This window comes from Triturus cristatus, chromosome 8, assembly GCF_964204655.1.
Source record: "Triturus cristatus chromosome 8, aTriCri1.1, whole genome shotgun sequence".
NCBI lineage: Eukaryota > Metazoa > Chordata > Amphibia > Caudata > Salamandridae > Triturus > Triturus cristatus.
In genome coordinates this window covers 177,166,501-177,183,241 of record NC_140591.1, presented here as the reverse complement: position 1 = coordinate 177,183,241, position 16,741 = coordinate 177,166,501, and positions in this window count along the sequence as shown.

The following is a 16,741-nucleotide window of genomic DNA, read 5'->3' as shown; positions in this document are numbered from 1 at the left end:
ATCCAACTTATCCAAAAGTTCCCACTTAATGAGAGCACACAAGGACTCGTGGAACGGAATAGGTCTAAAGCATTAGTGCCAATTCAGAAACCGCCCGGAAAACTCCGCATCATGCAGGACTAGCCAATGGGGCCACTTCCCCGAAAATCGGCCACAAACCAGTAACCCCCATAGTACCGCAATCCAGACATACACCCGGGGGGGGGAGGCAAACAGGCGACTCTGGTAGACCGCACATCGATATGCGCAAACAAAAGGACAGCCGGACACAGCCGTGCCACATCCAAGAAGAACCCTCTACGGTTTAAAGCCCACTGGGCGGAGAAGTACAGTTCCTGCACTGAGGGGAGAAGTACAGGTCTTGAGCAACTGGTGTCTGTGTACTGGAAACATTAATTAGCCACGCAAAGAACCCTGGACATTCCCTTAAATGCGAGTCATCAGATCGTCCATGAAATAGTGTTGGATTTGAGACACAGACGCCATCCAAAACTACTGAATTAAAATTAGCGAAAATAGTTCTATGAAAGAAAAGCATAGAACGAAATGCTCGTCAAAGTCAAAGGACATATCAACCCGCTTTGGTCTACCTTGCTGAAAAAGATGGAGCGATGCCCATTATTTGTAATAATGAATGAAGACATTATTGATTCATGTTCAGCCCAAGTGAGAAACACTGCCCTCAAGTGGGCTTCCCCCTTATGGCACCGTGGCAGTAAAAATTGGTTAAACACACCAGTAATCCACCTCAAACTGATCTACTGTTTAGCCCCACCAAAGGAACCCTGTCCAGTTACAGCTAAGGCAGACGCACGCACAGACGTTTAAAGGCATCTGCTAAGTGGGCTCTGGCCCAGGGCCCCAGCCTTTCAGGGGGCCCCCAGCTGAAGCCAACTCTGTTCTGCATAGAGTCCTGACCCGATGACCTTGAATAATTTTTAAACAGATGGTTTCAAATACCCTTTTCCATTGACATATTTTTAATGTGGGTGATGTGTGAGAATCTTTTTTTAGACTTTATTCAGAGAAATGTGTTTGTTTCATGCAACATCCATAAAAAAACGTGTTTATATCAAAACAGGACCTCACATTTGGAAAATAGGAGGGTGTCAAAGAGTTTATTTGCAGTAATATTAGTGAGTTGCTGGTGTTTCAAAATTGAAAACATACCTCACTATGCCTGGATATTAGATGTAGACACATTAGGAATTTGGATAAGTGTGCCTGTGCACTGTCAGTGTCCTGGCCGCAGAGGGCATGGATCATAAATTCAGAGCTGTTCCGAACACGGGCCCCCAAAATATGTTTGGCCCAGGGCCCCCAACATCCTTAAGATGGCCGTGTACGCACCGCAACGCCAACTGAAGGCAGCATAACAAGTTCTGACCTAGAGCTGTTCCCGGTGACGCATACATAGACGCCCAATATTGCGCAAAACTAGAATCCGTATACGCTTGCGCTACCTTACAGAAAGGCAGTTCCACAGAAAACCTGACACTAGTGCCACTATATGCCTTGACTCACGTCAGGCGGCCACTTCCTTTGCACCATACCATGCTTCTGCCGTGCTTCCCATCCTATTAACACCATAACTACTAACCCTGACACCCGTGCAAGCATGACAAGTCCGCCTAGTCCAAGGCCCTCAAAGCTATAAGAATGGCTTGGGCAGCAAGCAATAGTGATTTTAATGTAAATTGAATTAACCAGCCTGTTGCGGTCATCTCTAAAATAGACAGACAGCGCCAACTCGTGGCAGGCTGTCACAAGCGTCGGTGGGACAGTTAAGTGAAGTGCACAGGTACAAATTTCTTTTTATTCTTCTCAATGTGAGAGCAAAACTAAACAACGGTCGCACTACCGACCCACAGCGCTCCGCTTACCAACCCCGGTATGCCTACCTGCAAAGCTTCACCCTGCGCCGCTTGGGCCATGTGTACCACACTTACAACATCACTAAAATGTTTCTTTTAGATCGAAACAGAACCTCCTATCTGCTAAGTGGTAGAGTGTGTTACTGTGTTAAAATACGTCACCATCCCCCAATATTGTATGCAAACACATTTAGAAATTGGAAGAGTATGTCCGTGCATTGTCAGTAACTTTCCCCAAAATGGGCAAGAAAGAGCTGGACTGTTCACATTCAAAGCTGGTCCAAACGGGAACCCCCGAATAAGTTTCTACCAAAGGCAGCTGCTAATACTACCGCATGTGCTGTCGTGCACAAGTATGCCCTCCTGACCTCAAACCTTCAAAATGCTGTGTTAACCACGCCAGAGCCACCCCACGCATCCTGAAGAAGGCTGTGAATTGCAAACTGAGAAAAGGAATTAACGAATCAATGTGCGCCCAGGCCACCTCAAGCACGTCTTCTCTTCCCCAGCCGACCATCAATAATACTGAGTTTCAAGCGGAGAAGGGAAATCCACAGACTGGCCTTGCAATGACTAAATATGACATCTTAACTGAGCAAGTAAGCGCTGAAAAGATTTACAGTTCGATCCGACAGCAGAGAGGTGTCCATTCTTGACCTCCAACCTTCAAAATGCCATGTTATAAGTGCCAGGGCCCCCAATACATTCTGACGATGGCTTTGCATTGCCAGAGAGGAGGTATTAATCAACCACTGTGCTCTCAGGCAACACCAGGCACGTCTTTGCTTCACCAGCCGACCATCAACATATGCTGCAATACGATAACTATTTGGGAAAAAGGGGGTGGTGATGGACAGAGTTTCTGAATGATGCAGAATACTCTTACCAAGTCAAGAGATCATGGTTTATAATCCATCACCGTTTTTTAGCTCACTGCACCATCCCAGCTCAGCCTGGCTACATGCAAATTAGTCTGTACCTGTCCTAGTGCATGATGGGAACAGGGCAAACCAATCTACCAAGCCAATTCTTATACTGGGAAGGAAACAAGCTTCCGGGGACCGGTTTCTGGCATCACAGCCTTCGTCGGCCCGGCTTGCCTGAATCCTGATGGTGCAATGAGCAAGGGACTCACGTCTGAGCATACCCTCCCACACTGAGTGTGGATAAAATCGATTTGGGAAAAAGGGGGTGGTGATGGACAGAGTTTCTGAATGATGCAGAATACTCTTACCAAGTCAAGAGATCATGGTTTATAATCCATCACCGTTTTTTAGCTCACTGCACCATCCCAGCTCAGAACCTGGCTACATGCAAATTAGTCTGTACCTGTCCTAGTGCATGATGGGAACAGGGCAAACCAATCTACCAAGCCAATTCTTATACTGGGAAGGAAACAAGCTTCCGGGGACTGGTTTCTGGCATCACAGCCTTCGTCGGCCCGGCTTGCCTGAATCCTGATGGTGCAATGAGCAAGGGACTCACGTCTGAGCATACCCTCCCACACTGAGTGTGGATAAAATCGATTTGGGAAAAAGGGGGTGGTGATGGACAGAGTTTTTGAATGATGCAGAATACTCTTACCAAGTCAAGAGATCATGGTTTATAATCCATCACCGTTTTTTAGCTCACTGCACCATCCCAGCTCAGAACCTGGCTACATGCAAATTAGTCTGTACCTGTCCTAGTGCATGATGGGAACAGGGCAAACCAATCTACCAAGCCAATTCTTATACTGGGAAGGAAACAAGCTTCCGGGGACCGGTTTCTGGCATCACAGCCTTCGTCGGCCCGGCTTGCCTGAATCCTGATGGTGCAATGAGCAAGGGACTCACGTCTGAGCATACCCTCCCACACTGAGTGTGGATAAAATCGATTTGGGAAAAAGGGGGTGGTGATGGACAGAGTTTCTGAATGATGCAGAATACTCTTACCAAGTCAAGAGATCATGGTTTATAATCCATCACCGTTTTTTAGCTCACTGCACCATCCCAGCTCAGAACCTGGCTACATGCAAATTAGTCTGTACCTGTCCTAGTGCATGATGGGAACAGGGCAAACCAATCTACCAAGCCAATTCTTATACTGGGAAGGAAACAAGCTTCCGGGGACCGGTTTCTGGCATCACAGCCTTCGTCGGCCCGGCTTGCCTGAATCCTGATGGTGCAATGAGCAAGGGACTCACGTCTGAGCATACCCTCCCACACGGAGTGTGGATAAAATCGATTTGGGAAAAAGGGGGTGGTGATGGACAGAGTTTCTGAATGATGCAGAATACTCTTACCAAGTCAAGAGATCATGGTTTATAATCCATCACCGTTTTTTAGCTCACTGCACCAAAACGGTGATGGATTAAAACCATGATCTCTTGACTTGGTAAGAGTATTCTGCATCATTCAGAACCTCTGTCCATCACCACCCCCTTTTTCCCAAATCGATTTTATCCACACTCAGTGTGGGAGGGTATGCTCAGACGTGAGTCCCTTGCTCATTGCACCATCAGGATTCAGGCAAGCCGGGCCGACGAAGGCTGTGATGCCAGAAACCGGTCCCCGGAAGCTTGTTTCCTTCCCAGTATAAGAATTGGCTTGGTAGTTTGGTTTGCCCTGTTCCCATCATGCACTGGGACAGGTACAGACTAATTTGCATGTAGCCAGGTTCTGAGCTGGGATGGTGCAGTGAGCTAAAAAACGGTGATGGATTAAAACCATGATCTCTTGACTTGGTAAGAGTATTCTGCATCATTCAGAAACTCTGTCCATCACCACCCCCTTTTTCCCAAATCGATTTTATCCACACTCAGTGTGGGAGGGTATGCTCAGACGTGAGTCCCTTGCTCATTGCACCATCAGGATTCAGGCAAGCCGGGCCGACGAAGGCTGTGATGCCAGAAACCGGTCCCCGGAAGCTTGTTTCCTTCCCAGTATAAGAATTGGCTTGGTAGTTTGGTTTGCCCTGTTCCCATCATGCACTGGGACAGGTACAGACTAATTTGCATGTAGCCAGGTTCTGAGCTGGGATGGTGCAGTGAGCTAAAAAACGGTGATGGATTAAAACCATGATCTCTTGATTTGGTAAGAGTATTCTGCATCATTAAGAAACTCTGTCCATCACCACCCCCTTTTTCCCAAATCGATTTTATCCACACTCAGTGTGGGAGGGTATGCTCAGACGTGAGTCCCTTGCTCATTGCACCATCAGGATTCAGGCAAGCCGGGCCGACGAAGGCTGTGATGCCAGAAACCGGTCCCCGGAAGCTTGTTTCCTTCCCAGTATAAGAATTGGCTTGGTAGTTTGGTTTGCCCTGTTCTCATCATGCACTGGGACAGGTACAGACTAATTTGCATGTAGCCAGGTTCTGAGCTGGGATGGTGCAGTGAGCTAAAAAACGGTGATGGATTAAAACCATGATCTCTTGACTTGGTAAGAGTATTCTGCATCATTCAGAAACTGTCCATCACCACCCCCTTTTTCCCAAATCGATTTTATCCACACTCAGTGTGGGAGGGTATGCTCAGACGTGAGTCCCTTGCTCATTGCACCATCAGGATTCAGGCAAGCCGGGCCGACGAAGGCTGTGATGCCAGAAACCGGTCCCCGGAAGCTTGTTTCCTTCCCAGTATAAGAATTGGCTTGGTAGTTTGGTTTGCCCTGTTCCCATCATGCACTGGGACAGGTACAGACTAATTTGCATGTAGCCAGGTTCTGAGCTGGGATGGTGCAGTGAGCTAAAAAACGGTGATGGATTAAAACCATGATCTCTTGACTTGGTAAGAGTATTCTGCATCATTCAGAAACTCTGTCCATCACCACCCCCTTTTTCCCAAATCGATTTTATCCACACTCAGTGTGGGAGGGTATGCTCAGACGTGAGTCCCTTGCTCATTGCACCATCAGGATTCAGGCAAGCCGGGCCGACGAAGGCTGTGATGCCAGAAACCGGTCCCCGGAAGCTTGTTTCCTTCCCAGTATAAGAATTGGCTTGGTAGTTTGGTTTGCCCTGTTCCCATCATGCACTGGGACAGGTACAGACTAATTTGCATGTAGCCAGGTTCTGAGCTGGGATGGTGCAGTGAGCTAAAAAACGGTGATGGAATAAAACCATGATCTCTTGACTTGGTAAGAGTATTCTGCATCATTCAGAAACTCTGTCCATCACCACCCCCTTTTTCCCAAATCGATTTTATCCACACTCAGTGTGGGAGGGTATGCTCAGACGTGAGTCCCTTGCTCATTGCACCATCAGGATTCAGGCAAGCCGGGCCGACGAAGGCTGTGATGCCAGAAACCGGTCCCCGGAAGCTTGTTTCCTTCCCAGTATAAGAATTGGCTTGGTAGTTTGGTTTGCCCTGTTCCCATCATGCACTGGGACAGGTACAGACTAATTTGCATGTAGCCAGGTTCTGAGCTGGGATGGTGCAGTGAGCTAAAAAACGGTGATGGATTAAAACCATGATCTCTTGACTTGGTAAGAGTATTCTGCATCATTCAGAAACTCTGTCCATCACCACCCCCTTTTTCCCAAATCGATTTTATCCACACTCAGTGTGGGAGGGTATGCTCAGACGTGAGTCCCTTGCTCATTGCACCATCAGGATTCAGGCAAGCCGGGCCGACGAAGGCTGTGATGCCAGAAACCGGTCCCCGGAAGCTTGTTTCCTTCCCAGTATAAGAATTGGCTTGGTAGTTTGGTTTGCCCTGTTCCCATCATGCACTGGGACAGGTACAGACTAATTTGCATGTAGCCAGGTTCTGAGCTGGGATGGTGCAGTGAGCTAAAAAACGGTGATGGATTAAAACCATGATCTCTTGACTTGGTAAGAGTATTCTGCATCATTCAGAAACTCTGTCCATCACCACCCCCTTTTTCCCAAATCGATTTTATCCACACTCAGTGTGGGAGGGTATGCTCAGACGTGAGTCTATTGCTCATTGCACCATCCGGATTCAGGCAAGCCGGGCCGACGAAGGCTGTGATGCCAGAAACCGGTCCCCGGAAGCTTGTTTCCTTCCCAGTATAAGAATTGGCTTGGTAGTTTGGTTTGCCCTGTTCCCATCATGCACTGGGACAGGTACAGACTAATTTGCATGTAGCCAGGTTCTGAGCTGGGATGGTGCAGTGAGCTAAAAAACGGTGATGGATTAAAACCATGATCTCTTGACTTGGTAAGAGTATTCTGCATCATTCAGAAACTCTGACCATCACCACCCCCTTTTTCCCAAATCGATTTTATCCACACTCAGTGTGGGAGGGTATGCTCAGACGTGAGTCCCTTGCTCATTGCTCCATCAGGATTCAGGCAAGCCGGGCCGACGAAGGCTGTGATGCCAGAAACCGGTCCCCGGAAGCTTGTTTCCTTCCCAGTATAAGAATTGGCTTGGTAGTTTGGTTTGCCCTGTTCCCATCATGCACTGGGACAGGTACAGACTAATTTGCATGTAGCCAGGTTCTGAGCTGGGATGGTGCAGTGAGCTAAAAAACGGTGATGGATTAAAACCATGATCTCTTGACTTGGTAAGAGTATTCTGCATCATTCAGAAACTCTGTCCATCACCACCCCCTTTTTCCCAAATCGATTTTATCCACACTCAGTGTGGGAGGGAATGCTCAGACGTGAGTCCCTTGCTCATTGCACTTCAGGATTCAGGCAAGCCGGGCCGACGAAGGCTGTGATGCCAGAAACCGGTCCCCGGAAGCTTGTTTCCTTCCCAGTATAAGAATTGGCTTGGTAGTTTGGTTTGCCCTGTTCCCATCATGCACTGGGACAGGTACAGACTAATGTGCATGTAGCCAGGTTCTGAGCTGGGATGGGGCAGTGAGCTAAAAAACGGTGATGGATTAAAACCATGATCTCTTGACTTGGTAAGAGTATTCTGCATCATTCAGAAACTCTGTCCATCACCACCCCCTTTTTCCCAAATCGATTTTATCCACACTCAGTGTGGGAGGGTATGCTCAGACGTGAGTCCCTTGCTCATTGCACCGTCAGGATTCAGGCAAGCCGGGCCGACGAAGGCTGTGATGCCAGAAACCAGTCCCCGGAAGCTTGTTTCCTTCCCAGTATAAGAATTGGCTTGGTAGTTTGGTTTGCCCTGTTCCCATCATGCACTGGGACAGGTACAGACTAATTTGCATGTAGCCAGGTTCTGAGCTGGGATGGTGCAGTGAGCTAAAAAACGGTGATGGATTAAAACCATGATCTCTTGACTTGGTAAGAGTATTCTGCATCATTCAGAAACTCTGTCCATCACCACCCCCTTTTTCCCAAATCGATTTTATCCACACTCAGTGTGGGAGGGTATGCTCAGACGTGAGTCCCTTGCTCATTGCACCATCAGGATTCAGGCAAGCCGGGCCGACGAAGGCTGTGATGCCAGAAACCGGTCCCCGGAAGCTTGTTTCCTTCCCAGTATAAGAATTGGCTTGGTAGTTTGGTTTGCCCTGTTCCCATCATGCACTGGGACAGGTACAGACTAATTTGCATGTAGCCAGGTTCTGAGCTGGGATGGTGCAGTGAGCTAAAAAACGGTGATGGATTAAAACCATGATCTCTTGACTTGGTAAGAGTATTCTGCATCATTCAGAAACTCTGTCCATCACCACCCCCTTTTTCCCAAAGCAATACGATAACTAGCCATCAAAAGCCCCTCGGTGGCTATGATGTAACCCTCAATGGGATGGGGAAGAGATGAACTTCTGTTCTACGTTGCCAACTCACCAAAATATAATGACACCCGGCGACCGCGTGTCCGGCGGGTAACACCAGGGTCCCATTATCTTAAAGGCAGTAGGGTGCGCTGCAAGCTTTGGGAGGGGGACCCGAAGCAAGCACCCTGCCCTCTGGGCTCCCGGCCTGGTTGCCTGTATGTCAGAAAGGGCCCAGGATGCTGACGATTGAACGCGGGGCCCAACCCATGCAAAGGATGTGCCCTACCATTGAGCTACATCCCCACACACTTCATGAATTGCCGATGCCTAACTGCTGCTGTGACCATAGAGCCACCATGTGAACATCAACAATTTGCCACAGTAAATCACATGGAAAATACAAGCAATTAAACTTATTATTCTATATTACTAAGCAGGTTGAGGCAAAGCACTGCTCTAACAGTCATATCAACCTTTGATGCAAGTAGCAGAACGAGATGTTTAGCTCAGCCACCCTGTATAAAATGTCTGCACTCATCATCTCACACCTTCCAGCATCGCATTTCAAGCCACCGTTGCGCAGGTCCCGAATACACTTCATAAGAACCCGCTTGCGGCCCGGCCCCTGTGTGCCAACCCGTGTCGGGTGCGACATAGGGTCACAATTGATCATTACGCTGCCGCCGTCTTACCGGGCTGCTGAGGCAGTGGCCCAACGTGGCCAACGCAGAAGGAAAGAGTGATAGCCGCATCAAAAGCAGCATGACACGTGCCTGCAACACAAAGAGACTGTTTAACAACCACCACCATCCGCGTCTTGCAGCACCAGCGGTACACGTGGACACCACAATCCTCAATCCCCGCTCAGGGTCCGTGGCGATCAGCGATTGCCCCAGCTGGCGCGGCCATGTCCGCTGCGGGATCGCGCTGCCCATCCAAACAGCAACAGGTCCAGGCCCTGAGACAAGCCCCAAACACTGCGCTGAGGCATCGACAAGCAGCTCGCCAGCAGGTCGGCACTCCCACACACGCAACAATGGGAAGGGCAGGGGGGAACGCGGGAAATGCATTTAGGCATTCCCTAAAACCACCCGTTCATACCACCCTCGCTTCAAAAGCCACCCGATTGAACTCCCATTGAAGAAAAGGCACTACGGAAAATGTCCCCCCCAGAGAACCAGCTACACACAACAAATCCAGGAATCAAGCGTTTTGCTCAGAATCACAGGTAACTACACCCATACCACTACCAAAACCCAGTTCCCCTGCTCCCAAGTCGTCACCCAAAACCGTGAAGCCACAGCCTCGCCCCCGCGATGCCCACACTCCGATCTCACACAATCGGCAAACTAGCCTCAAGACAATAGTCAGAGAAACAGAGGGGCGCGGGGCATGAGCTGCCCGGATACAGGAAGACTTTTCACCGGGCACGGGGAAGTGTATACAATAGTCAAATGAACAGCGAAGGCCTGCCGGGGAAAGCACTGGCATGGGAGATCCAGGGAATGCACCAGCCTAGAAGGCAGAGCAGTCGAGGGAATGAAACTGCACACCTGGCAGCGGCATCCCCCATAAGTGCGGTGCATGTAGAACACTAGATATGAACAATATCTCCTGTTCCCAATCGAATTAGGTGGGCTCCAAAACTCCCTAAGGACTCCCCGGGTGTTGACCCACCAACATGCCCCGTCCTGGAAAATTCACACTCCCCGTCGGGAAAATGAACTCCGGTCACCACTATACAAACGATTTAGTGGTGTGCGCTCTCCTGCTGCCCAGCTCCACGACGAGCCCTTCGACCAAAGGACCGACCCACCTCACCCTGACCAAACGACCCGTGCAACCAGCCTCCAACCAGCGGTAAGAGCCACAGCCCGAAGGTGGAAAGACCTTGGTGAGGAGGGGGGCGGGAACCCTGCCCTCACCGGAACAAGACCGACAGCACTCTTCCCAGACGCATGCCCACATAGTGCCTGTTTACTAAAAATGCTGGGGGAAGGGGACGGCCGCGCGCTCCCATGGCTTCCTAACGCGTGTGGCCTCCAACTCGCCGAAACCAACGGCGCCAGCCACGATCGCTAGACCAGGGGACCGGACAGCATGTCCCACCGGGGACAAAAGTCCACTGCACTGCGGCTCAACGTGCCCCCAGGGAAACGGCCCGTACCATCGATTGAACTAGTGCCCGATCACCCAGTCGGAACCAACAAGAACCTCAGCAGCACGGTGAGTGCCACCACCCCGCGGCCCCTTCAGCGGGTGCCCGCGGCCTTTATTTACTGCCAGGTCCGCTATAAAAGTTCCATTAATCTATACAGTGCTAGTTGAATGAGTGTCTCTTTAATGTTTGAAAAAAAAAAAAGCTTTATTAGAGGTTTTGTTAACATATAAAGACATTAGCAAAGAGCAGGAAATATGTTCAAAAAATAGTATAAAACATTAACAATGCCAATATCCATTACAAAGAAACAAAAGCTTTTTATGAAATTTTTAAGGAATAAGGAAGGGAAAAAGAAGGGGAAAGATAGAAAGGAAGGGAGAGGGAGGGAGACAATAATCTTGCAAAAAAATAAAACATTAAGGATGATTACAACTTATAATCAAACAGTATAAATGAGGACTAAGAATATTCAGCATATACAATAAACTATAGACTGTAAAAGATAACAAGAGAAGATAACAAGAGGGAGAGAGTTGTATTGCTTCATGGAGGTTTAAAATTTTCTGAATTGATATGTGTAGATTTCTTCAGAGCCAGTCGATCAAGATATGTAGTAAGGGGTAACCAAAAAAGATCAACATTTCGGATTGGTTTGCAGGAAGAAGCAAAGGCAACATCGAGCCTGTGAAAATGACATAAAGTGTTCCACCAACCTTGTATGGATATGTTTGTAAGAGATTTCCAATTGGAAGAAATCTGTTGGAATGCAAGAGCAAGCATGAGATCGAAAAGACCATCTGAATGTGCAGGAAGAGCTAAAGAATCCAAAAGACTACCCAGAAAGGGAAGAGTGAGTGAGTAAGGAGCAGAGAGTGCAAAAATGCGGGAAAGGTATAGCCAGACTTTTACCCAGAAAGCAGAGACAACAGGACAGCGAAAGAATAAGTGAAGAAGATTAGCGTTAGGAGCGCCACAAGTCCAGCAATTAGAGTCAGCAGAAGGTGTAAAACGAGACAAGGAAAGAGGCGAAAGATAAAGTCTATGATAGAAATAGAATATGGATTGAGTAAGAGAGGCAGAACGTGAAATTTTTAGGGATCTGTACCAAAGTTTATCCCAGAGAGCAACAGACCAGGTACAGTCAAAATCCGCTTCCCAGGAAAGCTCCAATTTAGATTTAACACGATCCAGAGTAGGGGAGGAGAAAAATGTATAAATAAGAGACGCTTTAGGGATAATAGTGAGAATTTTAAGAAGAGGAGGTGGAGGCACTAATGACGATGAAGAGGGAAGAGAATAATAACGGTCAAGAATTATTGCCATGAGAATAGTAAATTTCTGCAAAAAAGATCTGGGGCAGTGAAATAAAAGCTGAAACTGGGGAAAGGAGCAAGGTAATAATCCATCGAAGAGTTGTTTAACCCACATAATACCATTTATTCTCCAAGAATTCCAGAAGATAGGTCTATTATTGAAAAGAATAAGTGAGTTATACCAAATGGGTGTATTTAAAAAGGATTCACGAGTAATGGTAGTAGGGTGAACCAAGGGTCTTAAAAGAGAAGGTGTGTTTGAACAGAGGAAGTGAAGAGTAGGGAGTTTTAGCAGAGAAGCGCAGTACTTCACCAAAGGAAAAGGGTAATAACAATGATTGTTCAATAAGAAGCCAAAGAGGGGTAAATGGGGAGGGATCTGAAGAAAGCCATCTCGAAGCCTGGCAAAGAGAAAATGATTTGTGAGAGAGACGGAGATCCGGGAAGTTAACTCCACCATTAGGTTTGGACTTACGGAGAGCTGCGAGAGAAATTCTGGGTTTCTTCTTTTTCCAGAGAAATTTTGAAAGGGACGAGTCAATACGTTTAAAATAGAGTGTAGGAATATGAACTGGTAACATTGAAAAAATATAAATTAGAATAGGGGCTATCATCATTTTAATGGAGTCCAAACGACCCCACCAGGAAAGAAAAAGAGGATTCCATGCGGAGAACAGTTGTTCAATCCTGGATAAAACTGCGGACATATTTAATTTAATTGACGAAGAGATAGAATTAGAGAACCAAATACCTAGATATTTAATCTTTGAACTGTTCCAGGCAATGCCAGTAGAGGAGAAAAGGTGAGGGAGACAGGTTTTGGTAAGAGGAAGGATTTCAGTCTTATCTGAGTTAATCTTGTATCCTGAAACCAGAGAGAATGATTCAAATTCAGATAGTAAGGGGGGAACAGAGACTTCTGGATCAGATATAAACAAAAGAATGTCATCTGCATATGCAGAAAGTTTCAATTGGTTGCCACGATAAGGAAAACCAGAAATGGATTTGTTATTATGGATAGAAGTCAGAAAGAGTTCAAGTGCCAGGACGAAGAGGAGTGGAGATAAAGGACAACCCTGGCGAACGCCCCGTTGAAGAATAAAAGACGCGGAGCGTTGACCATTCACAAGCACCGAAGCTTTGGGTGTAGAGTATAACAGAGAGATAAGGGATATGAATTTGGGGCCAAAACCGTGCCAACGTAAAGAAGCGAACAAGAAAGACCAATCCACCCTGTCAAAAGCCTTCTCTGCATCAACGGAGATAGCGGCCAAAGGGATCGAAAGTGATGGAACCTTATTCAAAACTTTAAGGAAAAGACGGGAATTATCAGAGGTAAGCCTACCTTTAACAAAGCCACATTGCTCTTTACCAATAAGATGGGGCATGAGGGGGTCTAATCGCAACGCAAGCAATTTAGCAAATAACTTATAATCCACATTAACTAAAGAAATCGGTCGGTAATTTTTACAAAACTGGGGATCACGACCTTCCTTTGGAATCAGACAAATGGTAGCGTCCTGAAAAGTACCCTCTGCCTTGCCCGTTGAATAAAATGACTTAAAAAGCGTTAAAAGTTTGGGTAGTAGAAGATCCGAAAAATGTAAATAAAATTCAACAGGGAAACTGTCAGGACCGGGTGTTTTGCCTTTAGTGAGGGATGTCAAAGCTGAGGATATTTCATGCAATGAAAGGTCTAGTTCAAGAACCGGAAAATTGAGGTGAGAGTTAGAAGGTTTAGGAAGCTTCTCCAAATAATCCTGAACAAGGGAAGGAGTGGGGGGAGATTCTGGGGTATAGAGCTGTTTATAAAACAATTGAAATTGATCAAGTATTTCTTTATCTTTATGTAAAAGAATATTGTCAGAAGAATAAACAGATTCTATAAGAGTACGTTCTTTACGAGATTTCAGATAGTTAGCTAAAATCTTCCCTGACTTATTGCGACCTCCATAATAACGAGCACTACTACGAAGAAGAATTGAAGATGCATTATCAGTAGAAAGTTTATTAAATTGCAATTTTGCCCGCAAGAGGTCTGGTGACATAACTTTATCCGAAGAAGTATAAAATTTATGCTCCAAAGATTTTATATATGCTAGGGAGGTTTTCTGCTTCTGGAGATATTGTTTCTTTTTCCTAGAAACAAAATCAATAATGAATCCTCTGGCAGTAGGCTTAAAAGAGTCCCAGAGGATGTGAGGAGGGGAGTTAGGGTCAGAATTAAATAAAAAGAAATCCTTAACAAAGGAACGAAAAGAGGAGGAGAAATTTGGATCAGTGAGAAGTGCGCAATTGAAACGCCAACGGGAAGACTTGGGACGCTGCGGAAGTAAGTCCAGGTCTGTTCCGCCATGGTCCGAGATCACTATGGGTTCAATAGAAGAAGACAGTAAGTTTTGAGACAACGATTGGGAAAGAAAAATGTAATCCAGTCTGGAGAAAGAAGAGTGAGGAGGAGAGAAAAAGGAGTAATCCAGAGTGTCAGGATGCGAAAGTCGCCAAGAGTCAGTAAGACGGGATTGCAGGATGGTGTCAAGAAATTGTTTTGTGAGGTATGAAACGAACTGTGGATTTACGATCAAGGAATGGGTCAACAATCTGGTTACAGTCTCCACCTAAAATAAAAAAGTCATCTTTATAATGAATACATTTCTTCGTGATTAAAGGCCAAAAGGAGCAATCAGGTTGTGTAGGGCCATAGACATTAAAGACAGTTAAAGGTATAGAGTTAATGAGCAACTTAGCTAGTATCCATCGACCCTCCGAGTCAATCTCTTGTGATAAAACATTACACTTTAATTTCTTATGACACAAAATGGCAACTACGTTCTTTTTGTTGGTGGAAGGTGAAAAAAGGACTGTACCCACCCAATTCCGTTTTAATTTAAAGGATTCAATTTCAGTAAGGTGGGTCTCTTGCAAGAGAACTATGTCAGGATTATATGAAGCTAAATGGGAAAGAACTCTCTGCCGCTTAATGGGGTTGATAAAACCTTTTACATTCCAGGAGATAACCTTGAATTTACATGTAACATAAGATTAATAGAAACAGGAAGTACAAAAAAGCATATATAAATTCTAGACTCAAGTAATGAGAGAGAGAGAAAGAAAAAAATGAATATAACAAGAGCAGAAAAGAAAAAGAAAAAAACAAGGATGAGGTAAAGAAACTGTAATAGAGAGAGAAGGGAAATTGTTTGCAAATGGAGGAGAAAGAGAGTAAAAGTAGAAAGAGAATATAGAGAACAAGCTGAAAGGATACGGAAAGAGAGAGAAAAACACTGCATAAAAAGAGAAAAAGAAGGTAGATATAAGCAAAGGAGAAGGGAGTATAACCATCCGAGAAAAGGGAGAACGAGGGAAAGAAAGGGAGGAAAAACAAGAAAAGAAACGCGAGAAGAGACAGTACATATCCAAAAAGGACGACTGAAAATAACATACCTGAGGGGAATACAAAAAGGATGAAGGGGAAATGGAGACACTCAACAAGACAAGCCTCCCAGGGCTGGGAGTCCGACCGCATCAGGACGAGGGATGTAGAAAGAGATTCATACGGGTTGAAGAAATAGAGACCAACTGATCTATATAAATGAATAAAGGAAATTATTAGTATCAGAAAAAAGACATAGGAGAATAGATAAATAGATAACTAGATAACTAGATAACAGCCGCCCTAGACCATGAGGAATTAAGAACTTTGAAAAGCCAAAACATTTAAGAAAAACTTAATAGACCTAAGGAAAAACCTAAAAAGGCAAAACATGAGCATAACAACACCACATATAGCAGGTAGATGAGGAACAAAAACTGGAACCCTGTAAGGAAAAAGAGGTTAATAATCAGCCATTAGGAGAAATGGAAGTATCCATGTGACTATTAGTTTGAATATGAATAAAATTCTTAAGCTCTGCCGGGTCTTGAAAAGTCCATGTTTGGTTTTGGTGCGTGACTTTGAAGGTACAAGGATGAAACAAACCGAATCTCGCGCCCAAGGTTCGCAAGGGGGCACGGAGGTTCAAGAACTCCTTCCTTCTGGATGCAGTAGCATTGGAGACATCTTGGGACAAGTAGACCTTCTGACCCAACCAGGAAACTTGGCGTTTAGATCTAGCTGCAGTAATAACTGAGAGAAGGTCCGTAAATTTCAAGAAAAGGATAATGACACCACGTGGCTTAGTTGAAGCAGATGAGCGAGGGCCAAGCCTATGAGCTCTTTGGATGCTGAGAGATGTAGTTGCTGGCATGTCCAAGAGTTTTGGAAGGAAGGTGGTAAAGAATGTCACAGGCTCATCCCCTTCCAAAGATTCCGGCAATCCGTATATACGCAAATTATTCCTCCTGTTTCTGTTTTCTAAGTCCTCTGTATGTTGTTGGAGAGCTAGAACTTTCTTTTCCAAAGAGGAGATGCGTTGCGGATGAGCAGATAACTCTGAAATTTGTTGCTCCACTGACGTCACTCTGCTATCCATGGTAGACCACTTCTCTTCAAGGAATTGCATCTTGTTATTGGTTTCTTCTACAAATGGGCGCAAGGCGCGAATTTCCTCTAAAATCAACTCCATAGAGATAGGAGACGGTGGTTTATCAGGAGACGGAGGATCCTGCTTCAAGCGTTTAGAAAGCGTGGCAGGTGGAGATGATTTGTTTGAGATGGACTGTGCCGGGGACGGACGATTAGATGCAACACCCGCCATTTGAGTTGTGTGGGGTGAAGAAACTGACACCAAAGTCGATAAGGACG